Source organism: Eurosta solidaginis, unplaced genomic scaffold (genome assembly GCF_040869045.1).
Source record: "Eurosta solidaginis isolate ZX-2024a unplaced genomic scaffold, ASM4086904v1 ctg00001056.1, whole genome shotgun sequence".
NCBI lineage: Eukaryota > Metazoa > Arthropoda > Insecta > Diptera > Tephritidae > Eurosta > Eurosta solidaginis.
In genome coordinates this window covers 154,140-172,044 of record NW_027136899.1, presented here as the reverse complement: position 1 = coordinate 172,044, position 17,905 = coordinate 154,140, and the positions used below count along the sequence as shown (strand labels likewise).

The window sequence follows — 17,905 nt, the reverse complement described above, 5'->3', positions numbered from 1 at the left end:
GCAGATCGGAGCAATATCATGGATATATATACAAATGTATGTATAATTAACGCTTAACAAATTTTTAAATTCTGACATTACACATGCCTGTGTGTACTATATGTATTACGCACAGGCTTCAAGTGTGATCTAAGTAAGCTTTTGTCATGAGAGCGCTTTCAATTAGGGTAATTTTTTGCTGCTTATTTTTGTCAGAATGCAGTTTTATGTTTTCAGAAATGTGTGTGTTGGTAATATTTTATGGTTTGTTTGCTTCTGTTTCCTGCTTTAGTTTTGACTGTTATGATATGTAATGGCGTTACTTTTGTAAATACGAGTAAACTGTTGCAATACACTCAGAGAAAAAACCAAGTTTTTAAACTCGAACTCAGAATATCCGAACTTAAGTCGTGAAAAGATTTAAAATACTAAGGTATTGATGAGATATCTTATTTTGAGCATAATTGGGCTGTTTACAGTCTCGTGTTAATTGATTCTGAAAGTCGAATGTTATAGGGAATTAGGTAATTTGGAGCTCCGCTGGTCACCATGGCTGGGTCAGGCATGCTTAACCAACGAAATGATATCATTTCGTTACGATAATCAACGTTAATAAACGAAACGAAGTCATTTCGTTTCGTTTATTAACGTTAAGATCGTCAAATTAACGAAATGATTTCGTTTCGTTTTCTGCCATATCAAAACGAAATCAAATCGTTTATGTTGATTATTAATTTCAAACTATGCTGGCAAAGCTGATTGATGGCGGAGTCATTAAAGGTGAAAGCATTATCCAAGCTGATTGCAACTTTTCTCATGAATTTTGACAGTACGAACATTTCTCAGAGTATTTTTGACATTACCACCAACGAATTACACAAACAAATTACATAGAGTTTGTGTGTGTATGTGCGCTCGTTGTTGCCACCTTACGGCTTCACCATGGCTATAGCATTGCCAGCACAATTCAAACATAAAGTATCACGTTTCTGTTAACGTTTTTAACGCTAACGAAAGCTTTTCGTTTCGGTTAAAAACGAGATACAATTTATCTTGATAATTTCTTTATCGATAATATTTCGAAGTGTTTCAACGGAAACGGTGGAAATTTTTTGATAAACGATTAGCTTAACGTTAAGGTGCATCCCTGGGCTGGGTAGATACTACCTCTTGCAGGAGGGTACCGAGATTTTTCTGGCCGGAAGTGCATGAAGACTTTGCTATTAATTGTGATTGTCGTTCCGGTGGGCCACTGTCCAATAAGAGTCCAAGCGGTACGTTTTAATATACTGTAACTCCGTTCCTGCTGCAGTTGCAGGCGGGATGATAGTTTTCATCATCGAGTTGCTTCAGCTTCAGCTTTACAGCTTGTGTCAGAACTAGGTGAGATACAAAAAAAAACTCTAAAAAACGATTATCATTTAAAATGCATTCTATTTTTATGAACACAATTGTCTATGACTCACTAAATTTTGTTTAACCATGCGGTAAAGATGGTCTATTTAGTAAGATCACGATCACTACCTGTGCTTAACCGCTCAATTTAGGTTTAGAGCATACATGCACACATTCATATACATATGTATATTTACATTGTGATACTTCCTAGAACTGATTTGTGTCAGTATTTTATTACCATCTTAATCATCTTAACCTTCGTAAGGGTTAGTTGTCGTCATTCAAACTTGTATATAATCGACTATACTTTAAATTAGAGCGTATCGAAAAAGCAAAAATTTGCCTTACACCCCATTGCATCGGATGCTGTTTCGACAAGGGCGTATCTCAGCAAACCTTTGAAAAACGAATTTTCTTAAGAAAAATTCATACCCTAGAATTTTTCGCATAAATGCTCTGAGATAGGGCGTTTAAAAAAAAAGTTCTTAGATAGAGCGTCTTAGAAGAGTCTAGAGGACCATACATTATCTTATTAACATATCTTACCAATGTATTGGTACATATTCTTCAAAGCCGGTTAAAAGTGAGCCTAATATGAAGGCGACGATGAGAAGTTTGTTGCAAAAAACTCAAAATTAGGAGAAAAAAAACATACTTTTTTTGTTTTATGCTCTACTGCAAATAGGGTATATTGTACCAAGGGCTTAAGCCGTGTTAGCACGTAATATTTATGTATCATTTGTTTATTTTCTTTAATACACTTTTCTCATTATTCGAATATCAATGAGAACAGCGCGCTAATATTTAAAATTATTATTATAGGGCTTTATTTAGATCTATTGTGCTTGACCTTTATTGTTGTGGAGCCTTACTTCATGTGGAGCCCTTTTACTAAATATCACGCAGGGACTAAAAGTCACGCCTCCTAGATGGCAGAGAGTATGTGAACCGGCGTTTTATCCTTCAGCTCACAAAAGCGACAGATTTGTGTATCGAAAGATTTAACTTACGTTATATAGTGGACAACTGTGCCCCGCATAGTACTCAGTGAGAGTGCGTAGGTCCTCTCTGCTTAGATTAAGAGTGGCTGATACTATCTTTGCTGGAAGTATAAACAATTTGGCCTGCCTTTGCCCTGGGCATTCAATCCAGTGTCGTCGGAACTGCTCTGTACCCAGTTAGTTATGGTTCCTCATGCGTGCCTTTGTGAGTACACAGAAGGGCTCTGAACCATGGAATGTTGCTAAAGAACCCTGCTTGGCTAGGTAGTCTGCCTGTTCATTACCTTCATGTTCCTGATGCCGGAGAGCCCATTATAATAAAATCGTGGTTTTGGTTTCCAGTTTGCAATACAGGATTACCTATGAATTTTCTTATTACCTTCAGTTTACGATCTTTACACTCTTTACTTCAAAAATACTTTGAAGGTGTACTGCAGCAAGTGTTGTATCGTTCTCTATTAGAATAGGCACTAAGTGCATAAGCAGGGGACGGTCTCATTGCACCCGTTTTGCCAAAACCAACTATTCGATGCAATTTGCTTAGTTTTGTTATTGCTGTTCTTTGCGTGGTCTTCGGCCACCAAATTAAGGAATCGTAGGTGACTACTGGCTCCCCAGCGGGTTATGGGGCTTAAGATGTACCCGTGACAGGTATGCGACTAAAATACCGAATTGATTCAAGGGGCTGCCAGCGCAATATATAGCTTCTCCAACCCAATTGTCAACCTCACCTATCCGTGGCGAATCCTGTTTATTTAACAGCCGAGGCTCTAGCGACCTCAAGTTCCTCATGTATCCAGGAAGTGGGAGGGCGGGATGGCCTAGAAGGTTTCATGTGGTCATACCGAATCGTTGCCGAGAGGGCTAGTCCTTTAATGGTGCTTTTTACCAGAACTTACCGGATCTGTATCCGGCAAAGGACCATCAACATCGATAACACTCCCCAAGGCCTGTGGGGAGTGTCCTTATCGCAGCAACAACACTGGCGTCACAAAATATTACGTGTCCAATATAACATTTCGCAAGATAACACCCATGTTTTGCCGTAAAGTCGAGTACAGGCGAAAAGGGTTCTGTCCAGTATAACCCCTAGGTATTTTGCTTCCATTGAAAATCGGATTTTTTTCCGGGTAAAAGACTAAAGTAAAGTCATTAGTATGTTCGTAGTATACTGCCTACGAACAACACCTCGGATATTTTAACCCGTAGACGTAGGTAGAGACAAATAGGGCTCATTACACTTTCCGGCAAAATGTGGGTAATGGACTAATCCAATTTCTTTAAGAGATTGATACATTGGCAAATAAATAATTTTAGATGTAAGCTTCGACGGTGGCCCACGTCGATATTTTCATGCTATAAAGTGTACCTCGTGGTCACCGTGGTGTGATGGTAGCGTGCTCCGCCTACCACACCATATGCCCTGGGTTCACACCCCGGGCAAAGCAACATCAAAATTTTAGAAAGAAGGTTTTTCAATTAGAAGAAAATTTTTCTGAGCGGGGTCGCCCCTCGGCCAAACAAGCGCTCCGAGTGTTTCTGCCATGAAAAGCTCTCAGTGAAATCTCATCTGCCTTGCAGATGCCGCTCGGAGTCGGCATAAGACATGTAGGTCCCGCCCGGCCGATTTGTAGGGAAAATCAAGAGGAGCACGACGCAAATTCGAAGAGAAGCTCGGCCTTAGATCTCTTAGAGGTTATCGCGCCATACATTTATTTTATTTAAAGTATACCTCGTACAAAGAATTGACAGCGTTTTTGGACCTGACCTCGACATGCTTGTTCCAGTTTAGCTTTCTTTACAGAATAAAACCTCTCTATTTTATGTCTCTGAATGGCCTATCATGTGAAGGGTAGGAGTGAATAAATCTTCTTCGAAGTAGCTTTAGAAAGTCCTCCATTGTCGGGACAAATCCTAGGAAATGTTTTGGAACCTATGAAATTGAACATTTTAATAGGTAGAGAACAATTTTATATGAAAAGTTTGCAAAACTATTTGGAATGTCCCAAAATATCTAGCTTTATACCAGTTTCCAGTTCCATTCTATTTAAATGAAATTCCCTTATGGGCTAATAGAAAGCTTAATATTGATTCAAACCAGTTTATTATTATTTTTGTATCGAGTAAAGCACGAAAAAATAGTTTGCATTTTCTTATTTTAAATTGCAATTAAATAAAACTTTACATTTTTTCTTAAAAAAAAATTAACACTCAAACATTTGTAAAAACCAAAAATCTCTTTCCTTTCACTTTCTCCCTCTCATACTCTGCCTGTGTGTGTTGTCATTTATGTACAATACTACATTGACACTGCAAAATTTCAATTGTCTGACTGACATTCATATAAACAAACAAACATATGTGAATTAATGAATAACGAATGATGAATGAATGAAATGAATCATCTCAAAAACTAAAACACAGTTGCCCAGGAAGAATCCCGCTCCACTCTGCCTTGCTAACCAGCTCTAGCTCAGCTTTAGACAACAGTGTGCTTTCATTTGGCGTAACACCAGAACATTCATTTATTGAATCATGTGCACGACTATCTGTTTCCCTAGAAGGACCAGATCTATTTGCGTTGACATCATCACCGATACCAAAACGTAATTTACAGGATTTACAACAACAACACCAACGTGACACCGACAATGATGCTGATGTAGATGAGGAAAATTTCGATTATGATGATGTTGCTAACGATGACGACGATGATAACGATGCATTAGATTTTACCGCTGAATTCGAATTAAGTAACGATGACGAAGATTTTGAAAATAATCCGAAAAAAATTAGCTTGCCACGCACATTTGTTGTACCTGCTGCACACCACCAACGAATAGCAAGAATTACAAAAACAGCAAAGTCTACAGCTACAACTGTTGCTGCAAGCAATCAACCAACTGATAGAAGTGCAGTTTTAAATACCACTTACACAATTGGTGTAGATAATGTTGATGGAAGCAACTGCGGTGTTGGTGTGGTGGCAGCGGTCGACTCGAACGATGATGATGAAGTGACCGTTGTTAGACGTCGCTATCGTCAAAATACGAAAAAGAAAATACTTACACAAACACGCATGCAACAACATCAACGACGTTTGCGTGCAGGGACCAAAAGGCTTGATGGTGGCGCTGGTGCCGGTGGTGGTTGTGGTGATCACGAACAACGCCTAACCCAGCAGACGACGACTATGAATAAAATGAAAAATAATAAAAAACAAAATAGCACCACCACACAAAAAGAAGTACAACAAATGACTACAGATGGCGCACATGCTCTAATAAAATGAGAACGCGCACTTGTAGTCGCTGCAATCGTGGTATACGCCATTCATCATCATGTTCCTCAGCTTCGGGTGGTGGTGCTGGTGCTGGCGGCGGCGGCGGCTTGGGAAGTGGTAGTGGCATGACTATGGAAGAGTTGCGCGCCGTCAATCGTTATGCTGAGAGTACAAAGAGTCTTTCCTATTTGCCACAGGTGAGGGACGATTTCTTGCTTGCTTCACGGATTTCGGTATAAATAATACCTACATACATTTATATATATATTGTACTGCTACTACATGCATATGTACGAACAAATAATGAGTTAATCCACATTTTTTTTTATTTAGATGTATTTATTTAGTTTTTTTTTTCAAAATTTCTGATTTCAATATTTGTTGTAAACTCACATGCATTTGTATTATTAAAATACGAATTAATTAATATTTTGCATTGGTTTTTTAGTTTTAACTTTATTCCTTTCCCCTTCACTTCATTTTCTGCTTTACACAAAAATATTCCATACAGTAAACTATTTAAATAAATTAATTCAAAATTTGTTTAGCTTATTTACACATTTATAGGTTAGAATTTGCTAAGGAAGCTCAAAGGTTTAAAACTAATCGAATATTTAATACTTAACTTAAGAAAATTCAAAAAGCTTATACAGAAGTATTTTTAAGTAGTTTTTTTTTGTTTGTGTACCAACATAGGCCTGCGTTGTAAATCGAAAAATAGGTTATGTATGTGCTTAAATTATAGGTTAGGTTCGTGTGTAGCGTGGAAAAAGAAAGGCGATGCTATCGTTTAGCGCTTATTATTTAGCTTAACAGCATACAGAATAGTATTAACTAAAAAAAGTAAAGCTTAAAATAACATTGGATTGGATTTATCAAAAAAGATAGGCACGTTCGCCATGCTTTCAAGCTATCAGTTATAGATTGTGCTGCCCTGTTACTTTTAGTTCTAACAGGTTATCGATAATGACGATAGTGTCTCGATATTAACGTCAATAGTTTTAACTTATCTCTATCGTAAAGTAATTTGTACATCATACCTTAAAAATGTTTAAATATGCAGGTAAGAAATATCGTTTATATTATGGATAATAGACTGGGTCGATTTATTAACCGATATCGCGCCATCGATTTTCCGATTGGGTTTGGGCTTAGGAAAAAAATGTTCCCCTACGCAAACCAAAAAAAAAATAAATTTCGAGCCTGCGAAAAGAAAAAATGGCGAATGGGTAAATTTTTTGACCCAAACACTCCCCAAAACCCAAAAAATATTTTTTTTTTTTCTTAAAACTGCTACCGCCAACGTTTTTACAACAGTTTTTTGAAACATTTTTTTTGGGGAGTGTTTTGGTCGCAGGCTCGAAAATTATTTTTTTGGGTATGCGTAGTGGAACTTTTTTTTCCTGAGCCCAAATCTTATCGAAAAATCGATGGCGCGATATCGGTTAACTTTCGTCCATACAAATCGACCCAGGTTAATGGATAATCATTTATATCGATAGTCATCACAGTCGAGAGCCATTGATAGTTCGCCATTACAAACTTTTTAAATAAGACGAGAAAATATAGTTCTTATCGGAAATGCGCTAAGGCTTGAAATATTACACTGAATTTGGGTACTGAACAAAAATGGACCTTTGCCATCGATAGAGATAGTTCGAATTATCCCGCTAGAGAATTGCTTAAAGGTCTCTTGACACATCCCATCAAGGCTATTTTTAAGTTAGTACCATGTACACCAACATCCCGCTACTATCTCTAAAGGATGCTCTGAGAAATTAATTCGAATTTTACTTTAATTTGTATCAAGTCTTCTTATTTTTTTTTTTTGTTTTAAAAAATATAAGTCTAGACATTTCCATTTATTCTTCTATATCACTACAATCACGTTGCACTTTTCTAACATAGCTGAGATACTGGCGGTATGTTTTTAAACTAAAGCATGCTTTTCAAACAATATAAACTCATGCTCATATTAATAGGTATACAATTAAAGATGATTTACTTTTATGCATTTTTTTTACTCATTCTGTCTGAGGAAATTGAGAAAAGAAAGAATAAAATGTAAACAAAAAATGTTTCCGCAGTTGAACGATGAATCCTCCTTTAGTGAGCTTTTTTTTTAAAGGTTTATTTAAAAATAAGCGCAATATATGGAAAAAAATTTAACATCTACAAAATTTACGCAAAGTTTAAAAAAATTAAGCAAGCTTTGCAAAAAATTGTCATTTGAAAAATTTTCGACGGAGATTCTAGTAAAATTTTGAATATGCAATTTTGTGAAATAAAGTTATCAAACTTCCTGAAAAAGACCTGAAAGTCCCGAAACGCGTAGTTGGGAAAAATAAAATTTTAACTTTGCCATCTCTTTTCTGGGCCGTAACGCTCCATTCTATCAAAATGTAATTGATATTTTGCCTCACGAAAAAAAAATGAAAAACTGAATTAAGCATGAAAACAAATACCAGCAGGATGGCCTAGTGGTTAAAGGCTACTGCAGTTTCACCATGTGATTCACGGTTCGAATCCCGGTGAAACCTTTGATAACATTACAAAATTGCCTGATCATGATTACGTTGGCGGTTTTCGAAATGGGTCCATCGCAATATGCCAGTAAATGTTTCTTTCTTTTCAGTTTCTCTTAGAAAACATAATAATTGAAATTCAATTATTATAAGCCGGTGTTAAGCCCATGAATTCTTAAAATTTAATTTTTTTTCTTTAATTAATCCGTTTTTAATATTGTACGAATTAATATGAGCAGAAGTGTGGTAAAGAGCATTCAAATACAAAAAAAATATGAAAAATTTGTTTTCTTACAAAAAAATTTAGAAAACGAAAATTTTCCACGTTTTATGAATTAAAAATAATTTCTCCATGTAGTTTTGTCAGAAAAAAATATTTTTTTTTCACATTTACCTGCTCGTCCTAGAGTTTTGTTTTCATAAGTTAGACGTGTGAATTATAAAAAAAAGACACTCTTTGAATTTAGGTAATTTTTATTTTGTTTCTAAATAACTTTAATTACATTACATTTATGTATTATTTTATAAATATTATTTTATTAAATAAGTTAGTGTCAGTACCTCTACGCATACATACCAACTTCGACAAATTCAGTTTTTAAATGGGATTTTATTCAGTTATAAATATTTATCAGACGCAATCGACCATGTATATACAGTAGTGGTCACATTAAGCGCCCGGTTTTTTACACTTAATCTAATTCCGTTATTTTTATTAAAAAACTATCTTTTCATTCAGTAACAAATAATTAAAAGTTTTAAGTCTCGCACAAAATTAAAACAATTATCATCAAAATTAAAAAAGAAAAACTTTTTAAATTAAAAATAATTTGTACAGTAATAATTAGCGTTTTAATAGCAGCACTTCAATAAACAACAATCTAACGGGCACACATTTTTTTTTATTTGAAAATTTTTTTAATAAAAAATTATGTTCAAAAAAAAATAAAAAAAAATGTGCGAATTAGTTGAGATTTATGTTAAACAAATTTTAATTGACCACCACTGTTCATTCCTCTGAATGTATCTATGTACAAATATTAAATGTCAATTACTTTTTTATTGAATTTTGTGCACAAATATTTCATGAAAATTTTATAATAAAAAAAAAAATCATACTTTTATATAATTTTTTATTGTATAGCCACATTACAAATAAGTAAAACTCGGATGTCAAAAATAGGATTTTTGTCTGTATGCATACAGCATACTATCTCCTTCTACTCTTAATTGTAAACAAAATGCACAAAAAATGATGTAGAACTGGAATGGGAAAAAACAAAATTTTGCAGATGCCGTTCGGAGTCAGCCTAAAACATGTAGGTCCCGTATCGCTAATTTGTAGGAAAATTGAAACGGAGCACTACGCAAATTCAAACAGAAGCGCGGCCTGAATCTCTTTGGAGGTATATCGCGTCGTGTATTTATCTTTTAGATATACACGATTACAGTGTTCGTTTAGCTCGAATACCATAGAAATCTAGACATGTGTTTCGGCGTGCTGAGCCTCAAAGTTCGCTAATCTAAATGAAAGGCTAAATCTAATGAAAAGTAAAAAAGGAAGAAATAATTATTTCGAAGGCTTGTTTCCCCATTAAGTTTATAATAATTATTTTTTAAAAACTTGACTTGCTTCTACATATACCAAATATTACATATTGTAACGAATTTAGTGCAATACCGCTTATTTCCAACCTTCTACTACCGTTCGTATCGCTAAACTGTTGAATAAATAGCTCTAATATTCAATAATTCAAAATGGCCTTTATTAAAGTACTTCGCAATAACACTGATACTTCACAATCAATTGCTTGCTTAAATCAAACTTATTAGTCGTGCCTCAGCTGGTGCTGGTTTTGTTTCCTCGTTGGCATATTTCTAGGCGCTTATATTTCTAGAATTGACTCAGATATATGCATGTGTTTGTATGTTTCTCTCCGCTGCTTGTATGTACATATGTGTAGACATAATAATTGTTTATGTGCATACAAGTCTCTGCTTAGTATCGGGTTAGAGATGATAGTAACTCTTAGTGTTGCTAATATTCGTCACAATATTTATTTTAGTTTTATAAGACCTTAACTTGTCAACAATTATTTATTATTATTATTTGTATTTATTTGGTTTATAATATTTTCTTGCAGGTTTTAAAAATTTTCTCTTTTAGTTTTAAATCTTAAAATTAAAGTTCTGTAAATACACGTTTATTTTTATTTCTATGTTTGTTATGCTAAAAACGCAAAAGTTATTGTGTACTATATTGTAAAGTTGTAATTGAATATTTAAAATATATATTTATTGGCCGCCGATTTTAATTAGTTAGTAAATTTATGTGTACACCTAAATATAAAACAAAAGTTTTCATACAATAAAAACTTTTTTATTATACATTTTTTTATAACTTTTGTATATACATATTTCTTTAAGTAATTTTCTTTATTTGCTAAGAGCTGAGCGTATATTCAATGCAACCATGTTATAAAAGTCACATTTTTGATATTATGTAATTTTTTTTATATTGTTTCAAGTCCCGTAATCGCATGGTGCCTTTCATAAATTAAAAAGTACGACCGACTCGGAACAAATGTGTATTTCTCACAAAATCATTAAAAAAGGTTGTAAGATGATGAACGGATTATTTCCATCTCTTGTTTTTCACGCCATGTTGTGCTTTGTAACACTCGAATTGACGGTAGAAGTTTCAATCCGTTTGAAAGAAATTAAAAGGAGACAGGAGTTACCATATGATCCATCAAGCAAGAAAGATGATCATGTGAAAATCCAATGACGTCAAACTTGTAAAGTTGCTAATATCTCTAAAGTGACAAGACTTACTAATTGGACACTGCCTTCTGGCGTCACATGCTTATAATACCGTTGTGCATGGTCTTTGTTCGTGTCCTGCTCTCAAAGGGGGGGGGGGGGGGGGGGGTGTCAAGGTCAAGGTTCCAGTGGGTCAGGTTCCAGTGACTAGGAGCGACAGAGCTCCCAAATTTGGAGGCAGCAGTTAAGTTAGGTCCAAGAAAACTTGCAGTATTTGCAAAGAGCACGGAGTTATTCTATAACATAAATCTGGGTTCCTAATTTGGGCTTTTCCGTTTGGTCGTTAAACACATTCTGGTAACACTATGGACACATTCAGTCTATGTAACGTCTTTATTGACCGTGCTTTGAACCTTTAAAGTGCGATGACGGTGCCTGTTCGGGAATCTGGTGTAGTGTTAATTGTTGTCCATGTTTTTAAGATGTGCTCTACCTTGTACGATTTTTTTATTTAATTTACAATTAACTGTCTTTCAGTTCTTAGCTTATTACTTTAGCCATTAGGTTTAAAATTTTTATTGTTTAACTAAGTAGTTATATTAGTACTGCTACAAAATACGTAGTATATCTATGTACATATATACTGTTTTGATCAAATATTGGCTATAAGGCTAAAGACAGTTGTGAGAGGATATTTACTGAACGTGAATAGTGTCTCCATGAATATATTAGGCATAACGGAATTTAGTATAAACTCAAGAAGAAACCTCTGGGATCTCCCTTCTTTGACGATGTTTGTGATCTGGCTAAGTTGGAACCTAAGAAACTCCTGACGTTTGCTATATGACCTGTTGGTTTGAGTAGGGGAGAGATCCACGTGGTATCACAATGGGACCTTTTTGGGCCTAAGTGCACAGGTGCTCGCACCGGTGGCCACTCTAACCTAACCTAACCATACACTCAAGCAAAACACTATCAGCCCAATTCTAAACGAAAATTCCGTGCGAGTTTTCTCCCTTCTCCCATTCCTCGTATTCTAAATAAAAATTCCTTGTGAGTTTTTTCACTTCTCCCTTTCCTCCTATTCTGAACAATGTTCGAAAAAGCGGAAACCGGTTATGGGAGAAAAGTAGGTATTATGAATGTGAGGGAGAGGGAGATTTCTCTGCCATTTCATAGGAGTTTTTTCACTTGTTAAATTAAAGGGAATGCATCAAAAAAGAAACACTTATTTGTACAAATTTGTGCTAAAAGATGTATTTATATTCTACCACAATATTCTCACTTCTAGTACAACAACAACTACAACCACAATATTCTTTATTTTAAGTTGAAAAGTATATCATAAGCAACGGTAGAGCTCTTGGTATACAAATTTGATGCAGCCATCCAGAAATTGCGCAAGGATTTTTTAATAAGGCTTAAATAGATTTTGGCATATGATGAAGGACGAATTCAACTAAACTTGGCCGCCAGAAAATTGCTTTGCTGAATGAAAGCAGGCAACTCCGGCAGATTTGTGTTATGCGGTCTTCTTCTTCTTATGTTCCGCTGTTGATGTTGCTGTGGCACCAATTCATTACTCATTTCAGTGAATACCACATGAAATGCAATAAATACTGTGCAATGTTTATATTTTATTTCTTAATTTCCAACAAATTTGCAACAATAATTACACTTTTCAATTTTTTAAACAAAATAAGAAATGTGCAACGAAATTTCAATTGACAAAACAGCTGACTTCGAAAATTCGAAATTCCTATTCCCCAATTATTGTTCTCCCTAGGAGAACAGAATTGGAGGAATTTTTCCGCGGGAATAAAAAAATCCGCGAGAACAAAATTCCGCGAGAATATTTAGAATTGGTCTGTATATACTCGTTGCCAAGCAAAAAATACCATTGCGAAGCGAAGCTCGAAATCGTATTATTCGCTGAGCATCACTGAATAGAATTTCGCTTTCGAAGTGGCCCCGGACTGGCGCAAAAAAAATTAACTTTGTGTTTGTTTTTTGAGAGAGCGTTGTATTACAAAATGTAAATCAATATCGAATTAGTCTCATAATAAATGCATCAAAGATTTGTAGGCTTTCACGAATGAATTTTGTTGAACAAGTTTTCTACTTATTCTTGAATTATTAAGACAAAAATTGATTTAAAGATGCAAAAAGATTTTGAAGTACATAAGAAAGGAAATAGTTTATCTATAGAAAACTATCGTGGCATGCCAAAACTTTCCACCATTCTGAAATTATTTGAAATCATCGTTACCAATCAGCTTATAATTTCAATTTCTACATAGACTAGCCGCCTGCCAACATGAATTTGAAGAATATAACAATTTTCAATATAAAAATTGTTCCATAAATCTATAATCATTTGTTTTAAATACTACACATTTTCAAGCCAGAACTCCTTTTTTAAAAAGTTACGTGTTTTAAATATATCATGCTTTTTAAAATGCTATTTTGTAAAGGAATGTACAAAAAACAAGCACACATTTTGATGGATGTGTTAAATTTGATTAATTTTCGAAATTTAAACACAAGATTGTTTAAAAAAAAAAAAACAATATACAAAAAAATACCATAATAATAATATTTTGTATATATAATATTTTATCATACATTTCTTTTTTTTATTTAACTACTTTTATATACATACTTCTGTATCGAAATTCCTAATTTTTCAAAATGTATGGTTAAAGTAATATTTTTTTTATTTTGTATCAAAGCAAATATAATCAAAAAAATACTTTTAGAAAATACTACTTTTGAATAATAGTACTTTTTGCAAATACTCTTTTGTACAAACTGAACAATTGCAAAGCATTGTATTTCTGCTGCTTGATTTGCATGAAGCAAAGCAATCCTTTTAACTTTTTTATTTGTGCGAAAATCTTATCTTACTTTATTGTGTTGAAAAACAAGAGGTACAAGGGAAAAATACTACTTTTTTAATAAATTGTTTTGAATATACTACTTTTTAGATAAACTAAAACAAGGAAGCACTGCTGCATATTATTTTTAATTTTTTTTAATAATTTAATTTCTAATAACACAGCACTAGCACTCACACATGAACGCACAAGCATTTCCTAAACGTGTCTAACGCCTAAAAAATAATTGGCAAGAAAAAAGCCGAAAAGTGGAACAGTATAAATAAAAGGTTTATAATGTTTTTTTTTTTTAATTTCTTTGTCAAACATCAAAACATAACAAAACTACCTTTTTTACTTATCACATAACGTTATTTTATGCTCATTCCATTATTTGTCCCGTATTTAATTAATTTTTATTGCTGTGCATAAAATTTTGCTTCATTTGTTTTTCTTTGCGAAGTTTTTTCTGAATGCAATGGCAACACTTTTTCTTTTCAAGCACTTATTACTTAAGGAAAAACAAATTTTTACAAGAAAAAGTTATAGAATACAACTACAAAAACAAACTAAGCTCGTAATTTTTCTTCTGCCAATTCCTCCTTTTTTCTCCCTCCCCCGGAAAAAATACCTTTGTATGTACTACAACGAAAATTACAACAACTACAACACCAATATAATAACAACAACTGTGATCTCACTTTCCATGTATCTTCGGAAATGAATTATATAATGTCATGCGCCCGATTTTGTTAAAAATGTATACAACAACAAAAATTGCACCAAAAAATATACCACTTGGGTGAAAAACAAAAAAAAATGTTAATTGTTTGAAAATTCAAGGTCCATGAACGTCAAACTGCACGCATGCTCACACGTTCCGAATGGTTTTTGGGTCCTAGGGATAGTGAATTGACACTAAATTTGCCCAACACATGCAGTAATTGTTGTTTGGCTGCTGTACAACAACAGCAGCAACAATACGATTACCAACAGCAACAACAATATTTGCAATTTCCACAGCACAGTTATCTGGGCGGTGGCAGTACGCGCGATATGCGCACACATCGTACGGCTGACGTCGATGATGATGATGAGAACAGTTTAGTGATTGGTGGCAGTGGTGGAGGAGGCGGTAGTGGTGGTGCAGTTTATACGTATTATAAAAAACGGCTGCAACAACAACAAAGAAATGGTGCACGTCAGCTTTTGCAGGCTGAGCAAATGATGGATACAGATGATATAGGCGGCGATAATACGTATTGCGATTATGGTGCAACAAGGAAAAAGCAACGACAACAACAACAATTTCTACAAGTTGAGACAGCCAATTTGCATTGAGGTCGAAGAATGCCAGCGTTGCATGCTCTGACGGCTGCTCAAAATGGCAGTGAGGGTCGGCACATCTATTTGGATGTGAATACAGCAGCAGCAGCAGCACCAACAACAACAAATATCGGTAGCTATGTTACCTGTACTTCTACTACTACTTGTTCTACTACTAATTTTTCTACTACTACTACTTGTAAAAATAATAATGATCCAAAATGTTTAAACTATTATAATTATAAAGCGAATGATTTTAAAACAAGTAGTACTAGTACGATTATCACTACTACTACCTTTTCTACACCTTTTTCTACTACTATTTTTTCTGCTTTTTCACCTGCTATACAAAAAAATTCAATTTCAATTATTAGTAAATTTTCTTTTGATATTAGTAGTCACAAGTACAACTACAAACTTAATAGTAATAATAATAACAATAATATAAATAATATTATTAAAAAAGATTATTTTGTAGAGAATTTTATCAGCCAAAATAAACTAAAAATTAATAACACCAACTATATATTGCTAGCAAATAGCCAACAAACTAATGAACATTAGGATGGAGCGAAATTTACAAAATTGCTTTATAAATTGAATTAATTGTGTAACTAAAACTGTACATACCAATCTGTATGAAAATTTAGAATATTTTTAAAATTTTGTTCGAAGTTTAGAATTTTTTAGAAGTCGTGTTTGAAATTGGTTAGTCGCTGTATACACACGAATATGTTTGTTGCTGAAACTCGTACCTTTGTGAAGAGGTGCCGTGGCAAGCGGACGGACACCGAGTTTCTTGTGTTCGGCAACTTGATTTGTGCTGTTTTTCTTTCGTTTTAAAGCTCTTTTATTTGAATATTATTTTATTAGAATGAACTTTTTATCGATTTTGATCACAGATATTTATAATTTTATTTGAAATTTCCAATATTTCACTATTAGTTTTTAAATTTTCAAAACTGGAAAAAAGTGTTTAGAAATTTAAACAAAATGTCAGATTGTTGCATGGAAAGAGTCGCCATGTGTAAATAAGATACGCAACTCCAAAACATAAGTTGCCGATAATAAGCAACAAAGCTTTTTGTGTGTAAACAGCGACTTAAAGAACTCTTTGAATTTTTTCCAAAAGTAACGAATATAAATAAAGATAAAAAATAGTTTATTAGATTTGGTAATTTTGACTGCTATTTTCGAGTGGGAATATATATATGTTCGTTGGCATAAAAAAGTATTTACTACAGCTTCTGAATTCTTTGTCGAAGCCGAAAAACTTAAACAATAACTCGATTCTCTTTTCTACGCAACGAGTTCAACCCCAAGCAAGCAAATTTTTTTTCGCCCCATCCTAATGAACAAAACCAAAACAACATCAAAAATGACAATTACATCAACTAAATAATTTATCTAACAATAAATGTTCACATTCAGCAACAACCACAACAACAAAACCAATAACCGCACATTGTGATCTACTACTACACCATCGTAGTGATAATCATTATCATCATCACCACGATCATGAACACCATCATTGTCATTATCCTCCATGCCCTAGAAACAGTATTGCTGATTCCTCTTCTTCATATCCAATACAACGGTCACAGCCACATCAACATCATCATCCGCAACGCCGTTGCACAGCAAATCAGACAGCAACACAAGAACGTCGCTATTCCTCCATGCTGCTACCCAATCATTACCATTCAACCGATTTTGTGCCTTATTGTGATGTCGATTTGGATGTGGATATTGTTGAGGATGATGTGCAGACACCATCATCCCTGCCATCGCCATCTCCAGTACGCTTATAATTCAGTCCACGTAAGAAAATTGTCGCAACCACCAACAAAAGGCGTTATAAGTCGACGCTCGATCTTTATAAATCGACGTTTGATCATGATGATGATGACTTTGATGCTGAGTACAAAGGGCATCAAGATGCCAATGATAAGCATCAAGCTCACAATAGTGATTTCGAGCATAATTATTTTACATGCTGTACGCCATTACCCAGCAGCGAGTACTTGAATTTCAGCGACTTTGATGCCACTTCTCCACCACCGCATACCTCATCTATGCTTTGTGAAGCCTTCAATGATGATTCAGTAAGTTTTTTGAAATCAAGCACACTAATTGATAGTTCGGCAGCATCTTCTTCCGCAGCTCCTACTGCCAGCATTAAAACAGCTGCACCACTTAGCATGCCATTGGCTGCTGCCGAAGAAGTTGATTTCATACAAACATCACGTTATAGGCAAAGTACGCCACGCATTCATCGTCGTCAACATCAATTGGTACGTCGGCGTCAACGTTTAACTTCATCATCTTCCAATTCGACACAGTATCAGTCACTCAATTCGACGTCAGTTAGTAATGTTGGAGGTACGGCAGCGGCGGGCGGTGGTGGTGGTAGTGGTGGCAATGGCGTGGGGAACACCTTGCGTACTGAAAGTGGCGGCAATAATTTTGTTACAATCATTTTTAATGTTTTAGATTTTTTATTTTAATTTTTTATCTATAATTAATTATAATTTATCTTAATTTTTAAGTAGCGCTTTTTCTTGTGTTTGTATAAAATTTTAAAAATTTCTGTCATCCACTTACATGTGTATGTATGTTTGTTGTCATTAACGGTATTTATGTTTGTATTATTCAATATATGTACATTTATATCGATGTGTTTCAAGTGTTTAATTTATATTTTTCTGATTATGTAGATATTTGTTTTTCTCATATTAACTTGTAACTACA

The 17,905-nt window shown here is 34.3% G+C and overlaps 1 pseudogene; it reads left to right on the top strand.

Annotated features, from left to right (window-relative positions):
- The window catches only part of LOC137235710 (uncharacterized), a 33,968-nt pseudogene extending 16,307 nt beyond the window's left edge, over positions 1-17,661 (top strand).
- The last annotated feature ends 244 nt before the right edge of the window (positions 17,662-17,905 follow it).